This window comes from Phyllostomus discolor, chromosome 5 (assembly GCF_004126475.2).
Source record: "Phyllostomus discolor isolate MPI-MPIP mPhyDis1 chromosome 5, mPhyDis1.pri.v3, whole genome shotgun sequence".
Taxonomy (NCBI): Eukaryota; Metazoa; Chordata; class Mammalia; order Chiroptera; family Phyllostomidae; genus Phyllostomus; species Phyllostomus discolor.
Genome location: NC_040907.2, coordinates 117,773,268 through 117,792,631, shown reverse-complemented (window position 1 = coordinate 117,792,631; position 19,364 = coordinate 117,773,268). Strand labels below are relative to the sequence as shown.

The window sequence follows — 19,364 nt, the reverse complement described above, 5'->3', positions numbered from 1 at the left end:
CTAAGTTGCTCTGAAGCCTTTGGCCTCAGTTTCGATCTCACCTGCCCACTCATCTCCAAAAAAAAAAAAAAATGCAATCCAGGCCGAGAAAAGAGCCATGCCTTGGGAGAGGCCATGGAGGACCTCTGGGTCCCCAGGGCTCGTGGTGGGGCTGAGGCTAGGCTGTCAACAGGGCTAGGCTCTCTCTCGCCCAGTACCTGCTCCCCCACCAGACTGCTTCAGCCCAGTACCTGCTCCCCCATCAGACTACTTCAGCCGACAGCTTGTTTCCCGCGCCACCAGCTGCATAAAAGTAAATAGGACCAGCTGTTACTGCTTTTAACAGCCCCAAGTAGGCAACAATGAAAATGGCCTTTCCTAAAGAGATAGGTGATAAAGAATATTGACACATGATAGCACATACTGTGCAGTTGTTAGGAAGAACCAAGTTGATCCAGTTCCGCTAGGGTGGCCCCTCTAAGATATAGTGTGGAAAAGCACGTTGCAGAAAAATACTACAAGGCCGCTTTGTAAATACTGTATCTACATGAAGATACACACATGCATGTACATATGCACAGATAATTTGTTGCAGAGAGAAAGATCTGGAAGGGCACACCTAAAAAGTGGTTGGGAGATTGAAGAGTGAATCTCAGTTTTAAAAAATATTTTATCACAGGATAAAATGTCCTTTTTCCAGGAGCCCATCCAGGATACCACTTTACATTTAATTTTCTTATATCCTTAGTCTTGGCTTGGCTGAGACACAGTGTGTCTCAGACTTCCCTTGTTTTTGGTAACTTCCACAGTTTTAAGGAGTATTGATTAGGTATTTTGTAGAGTATTCCTCAACTGGGAATTTTCTCATGTCTTTTCATGATTAGACTGGGATTTTGTGTTTTGGGGAAGACCACACTTGTACATACTATTTAGTCTTTTTTTAATTAAAAATCATTTATTTTTGTAATGAATTTGTTATGTAAAGATGGCACTTGAATCAGCAAACATACAGAGCTATTTTTAAAAGCCATCTATGTTTATAAGATGGGTGTTTCTGAAATATAGAGAAAAATGAAATCTTGCTTTTCTGAATGTCTACTACATTCAACAAGCTAAAATACTCTTCTGAAGAGCAGCTTTATAATTATTAGAAATATTTTTCTACCAGACACTTTAGAATCAGATCTTAGTAACCTTCAGAGAGGATAGTTACTGATTCCTGGATCATCATTTTCAAGTTTGTTTTTTTTTTTTTGGTTAAGATTTTTATTTATTTTTAGAGAGGGGTTGGAAGGAAGAAAGAGAGGGAGAGAAACGTTGATGTGAGAGAGAAACACCCATCAGTAGCCTCTCCCACAGGCCCCCAGTGCCCCGAAGGCACCGAACAAGGAACCCAGGTGTGTGCCCTGAGGGAGAATGAAACTGGTAAACTTTCACTTAGCCAGACACCCAGCCAACCGAGCCACACCAGTCAGGGTTCATCTTCAAGTTCTTTATTTCCTTCGTAATATATCTGCCACATGCTTTTTCTCAGTTTCTTTTTCACTTATGAGAATATGAATGATTTTTCCCATTGATTTTCTCTTTGGTATGTGAACTAGTAATGGTTTCTTTCTAAGGCATGTGGTAGGCAGTTGTAAAACTTTTCAATTCTTGTTTTCCTCCATTTTTTCATTCGCCGTCTTTAATAGGAAGTTGATATATATTATTTTTCTGTTACTATCAGTTTTCCCTTACGGCTTAATGGAATTTAGCCATGTGTGCTCTGGCCAGCCGACAAAATGTTTCCTTTTCCCACTGTTAGGCCAGAGTTCCTGAGACCAGGATCTATGGCCACTTAAATGCAGAATCTACGCATCTCTGCAACAAGGGGCTCGAATGTCAAAACGTCAGCCCTATTCGCTTTTTTCAGCGCTACAATTACATCATCTTTCACAGAAGGTTGGTGTGTAACTAGTAGCCAGCAACAGTTTTGTTTTTGAACCTCAAAGCTATTTATATTCCCATCAAGGAGGAAGATGTGGCCAGCGCAGGAATTGGAGGTAAAAACACTTATTTTCTATTCAGGAGCTGAGCAAGCTCAGCTACATCGTGTCCACACTGCCCTTCTGGCCGAGACCCACTCTGCTGAGAGACTTCACCTTCCATCTCCAGCTCCGCGCTGCAATCCACGGGAAGAGGGCTTTAGGGTCTGTGCTTTCACCTTTCGCTCTCGCCTGCTCCTGGTGGCAGCCGTATTGAAGACTTATTCACCGTGGGTGTTCGCCTTGGTCACCTGACTGAAGTAGTTTGTCAGATTTCTCCATTATAAAGCTATTCTCCCCACCCCTTTCCCATTTCCGTACTGTTGTGTGATCTTACTAATGCAGAAAGTTTTCTTTACTTTAAAGAGAGTCACTACCAATGGTATCCGAGGCCTGGAGGGGGTTTGGGGAACCCCCTTCCGTTGAGCGGGGCGCCCAGGGCAGCACCGATCTCCGGAGGTGGGGAGCTCCTTGCAGACCTCGGTGTCATCGCGGAGTCCTGCCCTGGGGTCCTAGGAGCGGGAAGGCCTCGGCTTCCTCTTTCAAGCTACAGGAGGCAGGTCGGAGTCTCCACCTGGGCCAAGATGGCTCACACCTGCGGGCGGTGCCGCATTCAGACCACGCCCCTCGAACTCGAGCCCCGCCCTTGGAACGAGTGGCTCCGCCCCGGGGCGTGAACCCGAAGCGCCCTCGGAGTTTTCCGCCCTGCTGGCTCCTCCTCCCGCCCCGCCCTGAAGGCTGTGGTGCCCTCCGGTACCAAGTGCCCTCCCTGAGAACCGGAGAGGGACAGAACTGCAGACTGACCCCAGGTGCCGCGCCCGGGACGCCTGCAGAGACAGCTGCTGCTTCCCGCGTCCCCTTTCGCCCCTCGCAGCTCCTCACCCCTGGTGGCCAGTTGCTAGGTGAGTGAGGGTCCCCAGCTCGCCTTACGGCTTCCTGGTTGCACAGCCTGGAGGTGGGGAACAGTGTCCGGCTGGCCCGGGACGAGCTCCATCTACTCGCATCTCTGCATCAGCTCGATCAGCTGCGGGGACTGCCCTCCCAGTGGGCGCCCCCTTGGCTGGGGCCTCGTGACTGCGCTACGCTGCCAGGGACAGGAGTTCCGCGGGCCTGGGTCGACTTGGGACTGGGTGATCCTGTGGCCAGAAGGCGACTGGCTGGTGTGAGTCTTGGCCGGTGGCCCCGTCCCCTCCGACTCAGCTGAGTTCTGGAGAGTGTGTGTGCCCTTCCGGGAAAGGCTTGTACTAAGGAGGGAGCTGGTAGAGGAGGCTGCCTTCCGGAACTGGGAGGACACAAATTCCTGGGAGCTGCTGCTGTTGGAGTTTATTTGTAAGGCACTTGATTTGAAAGAATGCAGGTTTCTTCCTGGATGCTGTGTTCACCTGTATGTTTACCTTCTCTGCCGTTTAATCTTCTTCAGCCTTGGCCACAGTTTCAGGGAGAGATTCTTGGACTTTTATCTCCCCTGGGGCCTCAACTTAGTCCCCTAAAGGCTTAAAAAGGTAGAAACTGTGTCTGTGTCTTAAAGGAGAGTTTTGGAGTTCCTCACCTGGAAACTTTGGAGGGCAGGAGTTAAGCTAGCCTGTACTAGCCCAAGCAGGGAACAGACTGCCTGGGACATTTCTGTCCCCACCCCTCTAGTCAGTGACATTTGTGGAGATGGGTGTTTAGGACACACCCTGGTTATAGAGGTAGCTAGCCACTCCTCTTTCTCCAGGCCTCCACTTTGTTCCCTGCTGCCCTGACCTGGGCATGGAGTAGCACTGTGAGGGGTGAACCTCTGCCCTGCCCACACACAGGAACAAAAAAGCTTGCAGGGCAGGGCCAGGTTGGGTCCAGGAGCTGGACAGGCAGGGCCTGTTAACATTGCTCACCCCTAACTGGCTCTCAAGTTCTTTTATTCCTTCCTTGTTTCAGTTAATTGTTGGGAATTCCAGGGAGATTAACAGGTACCCTTCCTTCAAGGCACCTTCTGTTCTGTGAGGTGTTCCCTGATGAGAGTGGCTAGGTGAGGTGTCAAAGCAGTTTGTTGTCCTGGCATTGGGCCCTCACCTTGGGCATCCCTCCCTAATCTTGTCTCCTACTAGTCTCCACGCTTTTGTTTTCTCATCTTGAAAATGGGGGTGTTAACAATACCTACCTCACAGGGTGGTTATGAGGATTAACTGAATATATTTAATAACAGTACAGCTCAGGCAGTGACCTGAGCAAGCGGTGACTGTTATACCTGTGTGTCCCAGGTAGGTGTCACTGAGATTAGACATAAAGCTTACAGCAAGGCCTTGTGCATAAGTAATCATCTGTATCAGTGATAATATAATTGTAATAGCTATCACTCCCTTCATACAGCTGAAAGTCCCACTGAGTTGAACTGCTCTTCAGACCTGTCCCTCTCTCTTAGTTCATGCTGTTCCATGTTGTTCCACCCTCCTGGGATGCCTTCCTCCACTCATTATTGACCACCTGCTGCTCATTATTCACCACCTTCCCAGGAGCCATCCAAGTGCTTACTGGTGGCCGGAAGGAATAAAATAGGCTGAAAGCCCACAAAGCTTTGGTACTGACTGACCCACTTCTTGGTACTGGCCTTTTGTAATATTTGTATGGCCACATGGCTTATCTCTGCCCATTCCTTTGTCTCTGCAGTGTGAGGGCTGTTTCTTACTTATTTTTTAGTCTTAACAGCACCCAGGATGGGCCTTGCTTAATGTGGGTGCTCAGTAGATGTTGGCTGAGTGAAAGAGGCAGGCCAGGGAAGTAAAGGTTCCCTGTTGTTAAAATGTTAGACCTTGAGGTGGAAATGAGTCCAGACTGAGTGGTGGAAATAGGAGCTGGCTGAGAGGTCAAGTAGGAAGCCCTTTGACTTCTTTACGTAGCTAGGGCAAGGGTGACAGAAAGGGTACATCCTGGATTGCTGTTCCTAGAAGGGCAAGATTGATTAGTGAGGCCTTGGTCACGAGATCTGGAGGAAGCTGTGTAGTTTGGGATGAAGGAGTGAAAGCTGAGCCAAAATAGGTTAGTGTGATTCATTTTGAGAATTCACTGAAGGATACAGAGAGAAAGAAAAGGCTGGTGTGGGCAGGAGGTGAACGTAGAAATGAAATACCTGTGTTGCTTGTTGCATGTTCAGTGGCCCTGGGCCTTTCTGGAGTTCTACCCCCTTTCTCTCTCTCCTTGGCTGCCGTCTCCCTGTAAGCCTGAAGCAGTTACTGGCACTTGTTGTGTGGGGCACTTGGGGGAGAGTCTGTATGTGTGTGTGCCTCACAGTCATAACCAAGCACATTGACACAGGTTTTTCTGGATTTTTCTCTATAACATACTCTGATCTCATTTCCCTGGAACATCAGGAATTTGAGTGACACCTAGATAGGAAAGGTCTTAGAAGAAAGGAAGAAGCTGAAGTTTTCTTGGTGGGATTTTACATTTTTAAAAGGAGTTGCTGAAGTTTGGTAGCATATCTAAATAACCACTGAAGCCATACATTTGGTCTGCTGACTGTACTCCTGAAATTAAGGTCTGATGTCATATGTTTGGGGTATCCTTAACAGTACAGCCTGCAGAGACTAGTCACAGCTGACCATGCTACACTGATGTGAGAACTTAATGGGGGAGGGCAACCAAGGAAACAAGACTGAGCTCATTTGTGCTAGGTGACCTGGGACAGGCCATGCAACTAACCACATAGGCTCTCAGTGTTCTGGGTGGTAAAATGTCTGCCTCCTCAAATGGTTGCCTGCAATAAGAAGATGTTTACAGAAGGGGTTTGAGATCTATGAGGGGGTGGTGATGACAGTAGTGGTACTGTGGGTGTGTTACTGCAAGGAACCTTGATACTAGGAGTGGCATATGCAGGTGGTTTTTCCCTGGCTCTGTGATCACTTAGTATCTAGTCTTCTAGGTGCTTTGCTCCTGCAGGTCCCACTGCCTTTGCAGAACAGAAGGGAAGGATCACTCCTGAAATTGAGAGGGAAGGCATGTGTCCCTGTCCTTACACCTGGAGCTGAGGAGAGGCTGGCTTGGAGCACAGCTATGAGAGCCATCAGAATGAGGGGAAAGAAGAGACTTTTCACAGGGAGGTGGAGGGAGCATATGGCAGATTAAGCCCAGGGAGTGGCGTCTCTGGGGAAAATGATGAGTATGTGGGGGAGGCTGGTGATAGCAGATGTGAGCTTGTTGTGTCCACCTAAAAGGTCACAGCTATTTTTAGGAAGTGGGTGATGAGACTTGTTGAACTCTGTATTAGGTTGTAACTGATGTCAGAGGCATGGTGAGATGAGGAACTCACCTGGAATAGCTGATTAAGGAAAGGAAGATGAGCCTGTAAAGGAACCAGAATAAGAGCAGTTCAAAAGGGGGAAGGGAAACCCAGACATTGTTCCACCCAGAAGCTAGGTGAGTCTGCTCCAGCAGTGGCCATTGCTGCTGCTGCTGCTGTGAGAAGTGATGTGGAGGAGATTGGTTACCTTAGTGGCCACTGCTTTTGTGGGATGATGAGAAGGAGGAATAGCAGGAGGTGATGATCTGAGGTTACTAAGTATGGACAAGCTTTGAAGATTTTGTGGGCTTTGAAGGGGAGGAGGAAGACTGGGTGGTCCTGGAGGAGGATGGCCTTGAGGGTTGTTTGTTTCTGCTCCTTAACCCATTCTCCTCCGTTTCTCCTGAGGAGTTAGCCATGTGGATGGCCTGCAGTCAAGGATCCCTCCCTCCTTCCCTCTCTCTCTCCATGTCACAGAGACACAGTCACCTATAAAACTTTGCATGTTTCACCGAATGGATTCACAGTGTGTATTCTACTCTGTAGCTTGTGCTTTCCATTACTTTATTATGGACAGTAACTCTGGGTTACTGTTCTTCTACATCAGTGACAGGTCTATGTTTAATGTTCAGATGTACCATAACTTATTCAACTTTTCCCTTATTGATGGGTATTGAGACTGTTGACTATTTTTAAAACTTGGAACAATGTTGGAATAAACAACCTATAGGATCCTAACTGGAATTTCATTGAATTTATTTATTTATAAGGAAAAGTTGACATTTTTATGATGTTAAGTTTTCCAAATCAGGGACAGATTATATAGCTCTTGTAATATGTCTTTGCTAGATGTTATGAATGGGATTCTAACTGCATAGGCTGAATTTGTGTGGGTAGATGGAGGGAGGGAAGGAGGGGGGAAAAGAGAGAAGGAATTTTTTGTATCCCTTTTATTTTTTTAAGATTTTATTTATTTTTAGATGGAAGGGGAAGAAAGGGGGAAAGAGAGGGCGAGTAACATCAGTGTGTGGTTGCCTCTCACACCCCCCTCACCGGGGACCTGGCCCACAACCCAGGCATGTGCCCTGATTGGGAATCAAACTGGTGACTCTTTGGTTTGCAGGCTGGCACTCAATCCACTGAGCCATACCAGCCAGGGCTTGTTGTTGACTCTTGTATTTATTGTGTTATAATTAGTGAATGTGATCAGCAAAATCTTTTTATTGAACTGTATTAAGATTTTCTTTGTGGCCAACTACATGATTAATATTAAAAGGTTTCATGGACATGAGAGAAGACTACGTATTCTCTGTGAGGCACAATTTTAAATTTATCTGTTAATTTGAGCTTGCCCAATCTGTCAGATACTGACTGAGAGGTGTATCAAAAAATCTCACTATAGCCCTGGCTGGCGTAGCTCAGTGGATTGAGTGCAGGCCTGTGAACCGAAGGACCACCAGTTCGATTCCTAGTCCAGGGCACATGCCTGGGTTGCTGGCCAGGTCCCCAATACAGGGCACATGAGAGGCTGCCACACATTGATGTTTCTCTCCCTATTTTTCTCTTTCCCTTCCCCTCTTTCTAAACATAAATAAAATCTTTAAAAGCAAGTCTCACTATATCTTTTTATTTTTTATTTTTTAACTTTTTAAAAAATTGTTGTTCAAGTATAGTTGTCTCCATTTTCCCCTTAGCACTCCCCCCACCCCAGCCATCCCCATTTCCCACCCTTGATCCTTTTTTTCTTTTTCTTTTTTTTTTTTTTTGAGTGAAGCTCTACTTACATTTTTTCTAGCTTTATGTGTTTGGCCTTCATAGTTTGATGTATGCAGGTTTTTCAAGCTTATTCTTGTGGAATGCACCCTGTGTCATTTGTTGCTTATTTAATGCTTTTGGCCATTGGCCATAAATTCCATATTATCTGTGTTTAGGAGAATATATCACCAAGAATCTGGAATCCCTCCTTCTGTACAGTTCTAAAATTAATAGATAAATGCATTTTATAAAAGAGTAAGCAAGAGGCTCAGACATCTAGAGGCAGGTGTCAGTCACCATCAGGGTCATCCATGTCCCTTTAGTTTCAGTTTAGGCTGTGGAGTAGACAGTAATCGTGTCTCCCCCACCTGTTTCTCAGCTCTGTATTATTGTGAGCTTCCCCTGCCTCCCCCCACGACTGTCCCAGTGGTTCGCCTACAAACCAGATCTTTAGGAGGGACGAATAAAATGAGATTTGCATGCAAACCCCAGAGTCAGGCCTGTGTACCCCCTTTTTTCCCTTTACGGTTCCTGCCTGCTTCCTTTATGTTCAAGGATATGGCCCGGTTGCTCTGATTGCAATGAATGTTTCCTTCCTCATTTGTAGCAGCAAGATGGACTTTCTCTGTTCCCCAAGTGAAATGACAAAATGTATAGCTAGTACACAAAAAGGGCCCAGGGCCATACATATGTCAGAGGTAAAGACTTGGGCCCCAAGTCTGAGGCACTTTTTTGTACCGTATTTTAAGTCACATAAACTGTTTAAAGGGACTGGACCTCATGTACCATGAGATCCTAGTGAGTAGTTTTCCAAGTTCTGTTTTTCCAGATAAAGGCAAACGACTGAAAAATGGCTGGGAAAATCCCTCAGTTTGCTGATGCAGGATTATTGAAAAGTCATGTCCATATTTTTAATGTTAATATTTTCACTTCTGGTTTTTCTCTGTGTTTATCTAATGTTTTGCCCAACCCTTAATTTCTAACCTTTCTTTCTCACTTAAAAAAGAAAATGTTTCTTTTGTAATCAGCACATCACTGGTGTGGGGGAGGAAGAAAGGGTGGTAGAAGCTTCCTCACTTAAAGAAAGTTTCTCTTGTAATCAGCATGTGGCTGGGGGAGGAAGGCTTGCAGAAGACGATGATGATAACAAATTGAAAATGGTGGTTTATGTTTTTGGCAGAAAATTCAGAGAATTTAGACTGTTAACATACTGGATATTCTTGATTTTATTCCTTGCATCTTGTTTTCTGTTTATTATTTATTATACTTGAGTGTATTTCTTTCCTGATTGCTGCTCTCTTGGTTAAGTTTCTCATTTCCTGTCCCATCCCCCGCCCCCACCTGAATTACCGTTAAGTTTTGGTTATGAATTAGGAGAGGAGTCTATCTTTCTTTTATAGAAATGGGAGGGTTATTAAGTGTCTGTTCCATGAGGTTGTCCAGGCACCACACTCCATATGTAAAGTTGCTCCCAGCAGTCTCTAGGGCGATGGTTTTCAAACTTGAGCACATATGAAAACAACTTGGAAGGCTTATTAAAACGCAGAGGTGGACCCCAGCCCGAGAGGTTCTGATGTAGGAGGTCTGTGGTGGTGCTTAAGGATTTTCATTTCTAGTGGTGCTACCAAACCAAAAATGGAGGTTTGGCTGTCTGTTGCCACAAAAAGCCAAACTCATGAGGCAGGTGCTGATGCAAAAGGAGAGATTTATTCAGGTGCCACACAACTTGGGTGCATAGTGGACTCCAGTCTCAGAGACCATCTCAATCCTGTTCAAGCCCACAGTTTTTACAGGAATAGGGAGGGGAGGACTTTTTTTCTAATTCAATTATCATTCTAGCTTTTGGCCTGTTGTGGGCGAGGGCGAGGGCGAGGGCGAGGGCGAGGGCGGTCGTATGCATTCATCTTTATAGCTTTTCTGACTCTGGGGCCGTGGCCATTTGTATCTCTAGCTTTCTGGTGTGCTCAGTGTAAGAACCTCGCTGGGCCGCCATCTGGGCCTGTGGGCAGAGGCTCCCCAGCGCTCCGCTGACTGTTTTAGGGTACCGACAGGTGTCCAAGTTGTGCTGGTGCCACCATTCTGGGGACCACACTTTGGGTTGTGCTGCTTTTGCTCATTTGCAGCACTTCCCTTACCTGCCTGGCCCAGGAGAGCTGACTTTCATATCTACATGACGGGGCGTTGCAGGGGGGCGGAGGGGGCGCACAACGACGACTTTGAAACAGTCCTTATTTGGGGCTGCCATGCGCCAGGCTACAGCTAGTTTTCTGTTATTGAAGCAAGGGGGGTCAGTTGGTTTAAGGGGAACAACCAGAAGTTTCTGGACCACCTCCCACTGCTGTCCTTAATTTGAAGCCTCTATGGTGCTTGTCAGTGTTGCCATTGGCTGAACCCGTATTCCCCAGGTCAGGAAGTGGGATTGATTGGTGTCTCATGAGAGTGGTAAGCCTGCACACAGTGCAAGGCATGGCAGCCTCCTATCCTGTGGGCCGGTGAAGAAACTTGCAAGCTGCTGCTGCTACTTTGCTGAGAGTCCTTGTTGCTTCCAGGCCATTCCCACTAGTCAGGACTGGCAGCCACACATTCTGCCACATGATGTCATCTCCCAATTTTACAGGCCCTACAGGATGGGGGCTGGGAGCTCCAAGACCCAGCTTTGGGGTGTAGAGTATCTTTTTGCTGTGCTTCCTCCAACCAACTTGTCTCCCCCAACTTCAAGTATCATCCATAGGTGACTATTTCTGGAAGAGCTTGGGGGCAGAGGCCATCTGAACACTGCACTGAGCTAGGGCTAATGGTTGAAGCATCTCCTGTGAGGTACCCCAGTGAGATCGGAACAAGTGGCTGCCAAGCCTACTGTCTGCTGCTAACTCATAGGGAGATAAACCTGAGGAGAAACAATGTCACAGAGACTTCTCTGGAACAGGTGACACTTTCCAAGTGGCTCAGTTCTGTGGGAGTTTATTTGGGAGGTAGCAGAGGCACTTTCCCATTCTGTCTTTCCCGGGGTAGCCTGTGTATTTTCCAAGTCCATTGTTCTGCCAGGATATTGGAGTGGAGCCGTTCTGGGCCGAAGTGCACCTGCCTGGGAGTGGAGAAACGTGATTCTGGTGTTTGTCCTGCCACAGCCAGTCCTGAGACCTCCGGCAGGCCCCGTCTGCTCTCTAGGCCTTGGCTCCCACCTCAGTAAAATGAGCCAGTTGAACCAAATGATTTCATGAAGGCCCCTTCCAGCTCCAAGGTTGTAGGATTCTTGTGTGATCCAGATGCCACTGTGCACGGGAAGTGACTTTTATTTCTAAGAGGTGTCTTTTGGAACCTGCTTGCTCAAGTTCAGTTCCTAGGTCAAGCCTAGACACTGCCCCATTGCCACTCTCCCAACCTGCTTTGCCCAGACTTCTCCAGGTGCCAGCCCTTGGAGGGCAGTGTCTGAGGCCCTGCTTGGCTAATGATTGACATGGGCTCCAGCTATCTTTAATCCATGGTGTGTGGGTGGGGGTGTTGAATGTTTATCAGCACCTCCTGGAGGCTTTTGTTCAGTGTCCGGGAAATGTAGTCAGGGATGGTGGAGTGCTGCCCTGAGGCTCTCCCTGGCTTGTTTCTGTGGTTTAATGGCACCTGTGATGGACACCTCAGAGGTGAGACAGCCCGATGAGAGCAGACCACTGGAGCTCTGCAGTCCTTACAGGTAGAGCCACCACCTACCTACTTCTTAGCAGAGTTAAGGATGTTCATACACCCTTGAAGTCCTCCCCTAGCTGTATCCTCTGCCCCCAGAATTCTTGGAACCTACGTACCAGAAAGTTGGACGAAAGAGGCTGTCAGAACAGGGGCCACCCAGGATGTGGATGAGGGCCTTGCTGTGCCCAGCCCTGTGCTAGCTGGTGGCAAGAGGACAAGAAGCCTATCCTGCAGTCTGGACATTATCTCACTGGGAGGCCTAATTCTAGCTCTGGCACTAGTTGGGTATCTGACCCTTGCTTGTCAAGAATCACCTCTGAACCTTAGTTCCTTTGTCATCATAGTACTTGTCTTGTAGGAACACTGTGAAGATTAATGAGGGGTATACTCGTATAATGAAGTAATATATGTACCTATCATAGGTACTGGAAAACAGGAATATTATTAGAACACTAAAGGACATAGAAAAGATTTTAGGCCAAGTGCTGGTGAGGATCATTGTGGGTGGAGATATCAAGGTGGACTTCCTGAAAGAGGTGGACTTCATCTGGCCTAAAGGAAGGCCGGGATTTATGTAGGCTTAAGGAAGGTGTCAAGGAGACTGGAGGACAGAGCAGGGAGAGGGACTGTCTGAGCAGAAGTCCTGAAGATGCAAAGTTCTGAGGTAGCGGCTTGGTTGAGCTGCGGACATGGATTTCCTGTGTTTCTTCCCATCCCACATATACCTCTGGGAACATTCCATTTTCTTGCCATGGCACAGTGTCACTCAGACCAGAGTCGTTTGGCGAGCTTAGGATCCTGTCTGCATAGGTCAGCCCTTACCTGAGATCCAAAAGAGAATCTTCTCCATTGTTATCTGTAGGCCCTGGTGGGAACTTCTGTTCAGCTTTCACTTGTAAGAAGCTGGCTAGGGACCTTGTCACCATGAGGAAAGCAGCCCTCAGTAAGTGCTATTTGAAGGAGAGTGTGCCTGCTGCTTCTTGGCAAGTCAGGGTGCCTCAGCCATTGGGAGATGGAATAGGTACTGTCTCAGATTTGAAGGGACTGGGGTTTCCCGAAGCTGTTTGAATAGACCCCAAGGACTGGGTGAATTGGGACCTCCCTGGTAGAGGCCAGGGGGCCCTCTGCTGCCTTTAGACCTTTAGTCTTACCCTTATGTGCCACCTTCTCCCCCCATTTTATTGTGAGAGAGGACCTGTGATGGATTTGCATATAGAAGTGGGATGGCTCCTGAATCTTAACTGGCAGGGCTCAGGGTGACTCCTGTTCCTCTGATTACAAATTCAGGTGCCTGCAAGCACCTTCGAGGTGGGGACAATGGGCAGTTAAAGCAGGCCCACCTGACTGAAGGGGCAGCCGCCACAGCCATAGCATTTTGCCATGTCTCCTATTTTTCCAATGAAACAAAATTAAGTCAGAGAGTGTCTTTTGCAACACCACCCCTCCTCACAAAGAAACAAATGTTTATAAACTGCAAAACCTTCACAGAGCCCCAGATTCTGGGCAGCACAAGTTGACAACACAGGTTCCTCACAGACCCACTCATTTAAGAGGTGAGGGAGGAGAGATGCACTAGAGACCCTTGGGTTTGCCTGTCAGAGAGAAGGGGTTTTCTAAGCCCCTCTCCCCCCAGCTCCCGAAGATTGCATTTCCTGATCTTCAGCCTTATCTCGTTCTTCCTGGGAATGGACCTTAAACAGGTCCTCTTGGGTATTTCCTATAACTGCTGTAGTGTGTTTCTCTCTCCAGCAAGAGGGAGAACCTGGATCAGGCCAAGACTTTGTTTTCACCTTCTCTGTCCTCTGGGAGTCTAGCATAGGGGTGGAATTACTGCAAAGCTAATCAAACTTAAGCTTCAGTTTTAGACCCCTGCCCCTCTGCAATTGCCTGTGGGCCTTCCAAGGCCTGGCCTTGGGAGGCAATTCACAGTCATGTGCTTTTGTAAAATTTGCAAGGAGTGTTGTTTCATATTCATTTTTTTAAAGAGGGCTCCTAAAATTTGTACATGTTCCAGGCCCCAAATAACCTGGGCCTCTCCTATAGATTCTGGGTTTTGTGTGTGTGCCTGGTTTATTTCACTTAGCATGCTTGTGAGGTTCATCTATGTTGTAGCATGTGTCAGTACATTCTTCTTTATGGCTGAATAATATTCTATTGTGTGACTATCACATTTTGTTTATCAGTTCATTAGTTGATGGACATTTGGGTTGATTACACTTTTAGGCTATTATGAATAATATTGCTAGTGTTACAGCGACGCTGTGGTAAAATGGCACCGGTTGTTGCCAGTGAAGTTGGACCTTGGTTTTTGAATTCAGCAAAGAAAGCATTTGGGGCCAGGCACTCAAATTATAAGAAAAAGTTTATTTAGAAAGTTATAGAGGTCGTACAAGTGAGGCAGCTGGGCTTTGTAGGCTCAGGGAACGAGTTACAGAGGCAAAAGGAGGGCACTTGGAGCTCAGGAGAAAGGCAAAGGTAACTTGCCTGGCCAGGAGAAGGGGAAGGGAAAGGTGTGCCCAAGAGGTGCTGGTTTTTACCAATAATTTGCTGGCATCCTGCCGTTTGGACAGTGGGCTCTTGGCTTAGAAGCAGGAGGTGTAGGGGTCCTGGGCCAGCCCTGTTAGGATTCTGATGTTTCACCTGGCACATCACTTCCTCCTCTCTGGCTGTCAGCTTCCTCATTTGTGAAATAAGAGAGGAGGTGGGGTAGGAGGAACACACCCAGTCATCCCTCGGTCTGAGTGACCTCTGACTTTCCATTTGCATGGCCCTAGCCCTCTGGGTAACATTACCCTGCTCCAGCAGAGTATACTGGGACCTTTTCCCTCCCTAGAACATTTGCATCGCTTGTGGGTGTGGCTGGCCTGCCCACGGGGAGCCCATTCAGTCTCTCCATGGTGACTGATGTTGACTGATAATACAAGTGAGCAAAACTTTTTCAAGCTCTTATTCCCAGACTTAACAGGAGAGGTGAGTTCCCAGTCCTTCCTTTCTCTGTTGGGGTGGTTTTTCTTGGTGGTCTTAGTGGTTTATTTTTGTGTTGGCCAAAAAGTTTGTTTGGTATTTTCCGTACAATGGCTGTAGTAGTGCTTAGTTGTCTTTAACGTCATTCAAAACAACTTTGTTAGATTGTTTGGTGACAGCTGTGCGTTAAAAAAAACTTATCAAAATTGGTGAATTTTTGTGTATTCATTTTAATATTGAATATGGATGAAAATATGTAACATTTTCAGCATATTATCTTTATTATTTCAAAAAAGGTAAAAAAACACAACTGAAACACACACACAAAAAAGGTTTGTGCAGTGTATGGAGAACGTGCTGTGATTGATCAAGCATGTCAAAAGTGGTTTGTGAAGTTTCATGCTGGAGATTTCTCTCTGGATGATGCAGAGAGAAATGATATGGTTGGGTCGTAGTGATAAAACTGAGAATTGATTGAGAACAATCCATGATATACCATTCAGGAGAGAACTGACATACTCAAAATATCCAAATCAGTAAGGTTATTGATGAAAATGAAAACTGTTTTTTATGGAAAAAAACCTAAATGGACTCTTTAGCTAACCCAATACTTCCCCTGTCTAAAAAAGCTTGCCAAGCTGGAGAAACTTGTGCGTAGGTCTCTTATACAAATGAGAGCAGAGTCCTTTTCGAAGAGGACACCATGGAAGTGTTACTGGATGTGCTGCTCTGGGTCCCCAGCAGCAGTTAGAAGACGCTGCGTGTGTGGGCTGTGGGAAAAATCCATACAGCAGAGCTGAGAAGTTTCTGGTGACTGGAGTCCTGTGATGTCTGTGGCTCTGATGGGGGAGTGTGGGCTGTGTGAAGATGGGGAGCTGGTTTAGAGCATGGGAGGGAGAGTAACTGGGGGTGGTAGAAGGAAGGACCTGCCTAGAATATGGAGTTGGACATTCTGAGACCCACTGTTGGTGCTGTTTGGCTGCGGGACCTGGGATGACCCACTTAGCTTGCCCTTTACCCACCTGGACAAGGGAGGGGTTCAGGGAAGTAGCTCCCCAAGTTCCCTTCCAGCTGAGCTAGAAGGGTTGTGTTGTACAGACCGTAACTTGGGGCTTGGGATGTGTGGCAGCCCCGTGGGTGGGGGTGATCATGGAGAAAAGGCACTTGAGTTGGACTTTTCAGGAAACGGAGAGACTGGAGAGCTAAGTGGGGATGGCAAAGGGGGGAGTGGCTCAGACCCTCTGGGACTTGTGCTTGATTAACATTTGCTGGTCCCTCCTGCTGTGTTTCTCAGCCTGGTCCTGGGAGGAGCCCGTTCTGATCCCGATCCCGTGGTGTAACTGGGAGCAGCGTCCCTGGGTGGAAGTGGTGAACCAAAGACACAAACCTGTCTCCCCAGCCTGAGCTGCACTTATAAACACAGCCCACAATTTCCCTCTTTTTTTTTTTTTTTTTTTTTTGAGCTGGGGTGTGGGGGGTGTTTCCTTTTTTCCTGACGATACTTTTGGTGTTTGTAAGGACTGCAGCCTGAGTCCCGTCATATTCTGGGCCTGGGTTTCTCCCAGATAGTGACACCCTGTCTGGGTTCACCTTTTCCTTTGCCTGTTTTCCACTCCTTTGAAATCCTGGATTGGGGTTAGCATTTGACTGAGTCATGTCTATTCCAGAAGTCCATGTAGTGTGGGCAGGTGTCAAAGGGGGCTCTCCCCAGGAACAGGAATGAGCCAAGTTTGCCAGAGAGCTGTGCTGTGGAGGGTAGGTGGAGAGACCTCATGTATGAATCTTTGTGCATGTGCAAGCGGTCCTTCCTGCCCCACTTCCTCCCTTTCCCAGTTTCAGTGACCTGGTCTGGAAAGGTATCTGAGAGGAGGGAGCAAATGGTGTCTGTCAGGGTGAAGAGCCCAGAGGGCAAGTATAGCCATCCCTCAGTATTCACAGGGGATTGGACACCAAAATCCAAGGATGCTCAAGTCACATATAAAAAATGGAGGAGTATTTGCATATAACCTATGTACATCTTTCCATATACTTTATGTATTTATTTTTTAAATTTCAAATTTGATGTTTAGTTTTTTTATAAATCTTTATTATATATTTATTATCATTTAGTCCCCTTATATACTTTAAACTATCCCTAAATTGCTTATAATACCTAATACAGTATAAATGCTATGTAAATAGTTCTACTGTATTATTTAGGGATCAACTTTCAGGAATTTTTTTTTTTTCAAATATTTTTGATTGATGGTTGGTTGAATCAGTGGATATGGAATCAGTGGATACGAAGGGTTGAAGATACTGACAACAGGCTCCTGGATGCCCCCAGAGCTGGAGCTTTGTGCAGGCCTAGGCCCTGCTTCCTCCAGTCCCTCTTCCCAGGCCGGTTTCTTCTCCTAGGGCCCTTTTCAAAGGTGCCTCCTCCTTTCCCCTCCCCCGCAGTCAGCTTCTTCTGCTTCCGGCCGGTCACCATTCCTGCAGCTTGGACCAGGCCCTGGGTACCCAGCGCATGCAAAAGGAATTCCTTGGGGATATTGGAAAATAAAACACAGCCTTTCACAGGATCTGTTGCCACAGGACTCGGCCTGGTGTGGGGGAAGGAACCTGCAGATTCTGCTCCACTCCTCCCTTCCTCTGTCCTTCGTACTGTCCTGACTCTCCTACCCCTCCTGTTGCTCCCCCACCCCATCCCCACCCTGCTCCCACGTTCCTAAGTATTACCAAATGGCTCAGGGTCCTCTGAGACCCTGTAATCCTGTATGCTGTTTTTTGTTGGGGAGACTGATGTAATGAGAGAGGTTAAATGATATGAAAACATTTGATATTAAACTGTTACCATCCGCGTTTTGTAGATATGAAACACAGAGGCTCAGAAAGGTTAAGTATAAGCTCACATACCTAGTAGAGAGCAGAACTGGAATTTGACTCTGGGCCAATTGGCTTCAGAGTTCATTTCTTACTATTACCCTGTCCTGCCTCTAATGAAGTGCCTGGGGTACAGGGAGACCTGACATCCTGATTCCTAATCCATCATTCTTCTATCACTCGGTATTTTTAACATTTCAGTCTCTGAAATACTGATTTTTGGGGAAGGTGGGATCTGTGAGGAAGTGGAGCGTGGCTGAAAGCCCTGGGCTTTGGGGCCTGACTGCCTGGGTTGGAATTCTGGCTCAGTCATTTACCAGCTGTAGCCCTTAAATGCAAGTTCTGTAATCTCTCCGTTTCCTTATCTATAATATGGGGTTCATAATCTTAGTATTTGTTGTATAGAGTTGTTGTGAAGTAAAATTCCATGTAAAGCACCTAACACAGTGCCTAGTATATACTAAGCATTCAATCACTGTTAACTATTACTGCCTAATAAGTTTGGGAAGTTTGGGGTTAGAGTTAGGCAAAGCTCCTTTGTTATGGGCCTTGTCAGAGCCTTTGTTATGCTGTTATGAATTGGTGCTTTCCTGGAAGGGGATGCAGTAGGCATTGTTTTCCAAAGATTTTGGAAAACTAATCTCTCTCTTTTTTTAACTGGGTAAATTCTCAACTAGCAAGATGTTCAGCTGGTGTAGGTGAACACAGGTCAGGAAGCACTGAGTTGTGTACATCATGCAGCCTGTTTATGCTTGCCAGCACTGAGCTGGGAATGGGGGTCCAGGTTAGACCTGAGACAGCCTTTTCACGACTGTTTGTGGCAGAGCTTGGGCTATGCCTGATCTCCTCCTTCCCTTTCAATAGGTATGGGGAGAGGGAAGTGATGTGAGCCTGAGGCTCCTGAGGGTTTCTGGGATGTCCAGACAATGAGGAGTGGCCTTGGCCTACCCCAGTTCAAAGCTCAGTTACTGCACTGTCTTCCCACTGCCCTTTGAGGAGGGTTTTTTAAGTAGGGCACCCACTGCAGAACCAGCTGGGACCACCAAACAAGCTAGCCTGGCTTAGGTTGAAATGGCCACAGGTTATGCAACATTGTGAGGGGGAGGAAGGCAGCTGTGCTCTCAGCTGGCTGAGTTCTAGCATGTGTTTGTGACTTGAGTAAGCCATGTCCCTGGCATGTTTTAGCTACGAAACTGAGGCGGCTGGAAAGTAGATCATTAATCTTCAAGATCCCTTCTAGTGTGGACATTTTGGAAGTCTGTAAATCTAGGACTGGGCTGAAAACCTAAAGAAGTGTGTCCCCTTCAGGAGTCCTAAAATCAATGGGAGGAAGAGCCCTGAAAAGTGAAGTACCCTCTCATACCCATGGGATAGCGAGGTCTGTGGAGGTGAGAGCCTGGCTCCAGGTCGCACTGCTTGAGATCCTTTAACACGTGAGAGTCTTGGAACTGAACTACCTTAAATAGACGTTTCTGTCTTGCTTTGAGTCCCATTCACAGACTGCTCTGGGTTGTTGCCTCCCACTGTCCAGTGCAGTGACCTGGGGAGGAATGTCCCATGCTCTGGGGTGGGGTGTAGAGAGGCCGGGAGCTGCTCAGACCAGCAGAAGGCTGGCTAATCTTTCTCCTCCTCACTAGCGCCAGGAGGTATGCCGGCAGGAGGTATTACACTAGGGCTAGGAATGCGGATAATTAATTACGCTGAGTCTAATTACAGCTTTGTACTGGAGGGAGGAGAGTTTGCAGATAAACAAATACATACTTGTTTTTTAAAAATTATATATATATATATGAATATATAAACTAATATATACAAACATTTATGCATTTACATTTGTATGTGTG

At 46.8% G+C, this 19,364-nt stretch overlaps 1 protein-coding gene and 1 pseudogene across 1 annotated transcript in view; one reads left to right on the top strand and one right to left on the bottom strand.

The window, feature by feature from the left end:
• Window positions 1-1,343: 1,343 nt before the first annotated feature.
• Window positions 1,344-2,228, bottom strand: LOC114497118 (annotated as a pseudogene).
• A 480-nt stretch (window positions 2,229-2,708) lies between these two features.
• Window positions 2,709-19,364, top strand: part of ANXA11 (annexin A11) — a 53,748-nt gene continuing 37,092 nt past the window's right edge. The window contains exon 1 of the mRNA XM_028512428.2: window positions 2,709-2,905. The gene's annotated coding sequence lies outside the window, so the exon portion shown is untranslated. The remainder of the gene's footprint in view (window positions 2,906-19,364) is intronic.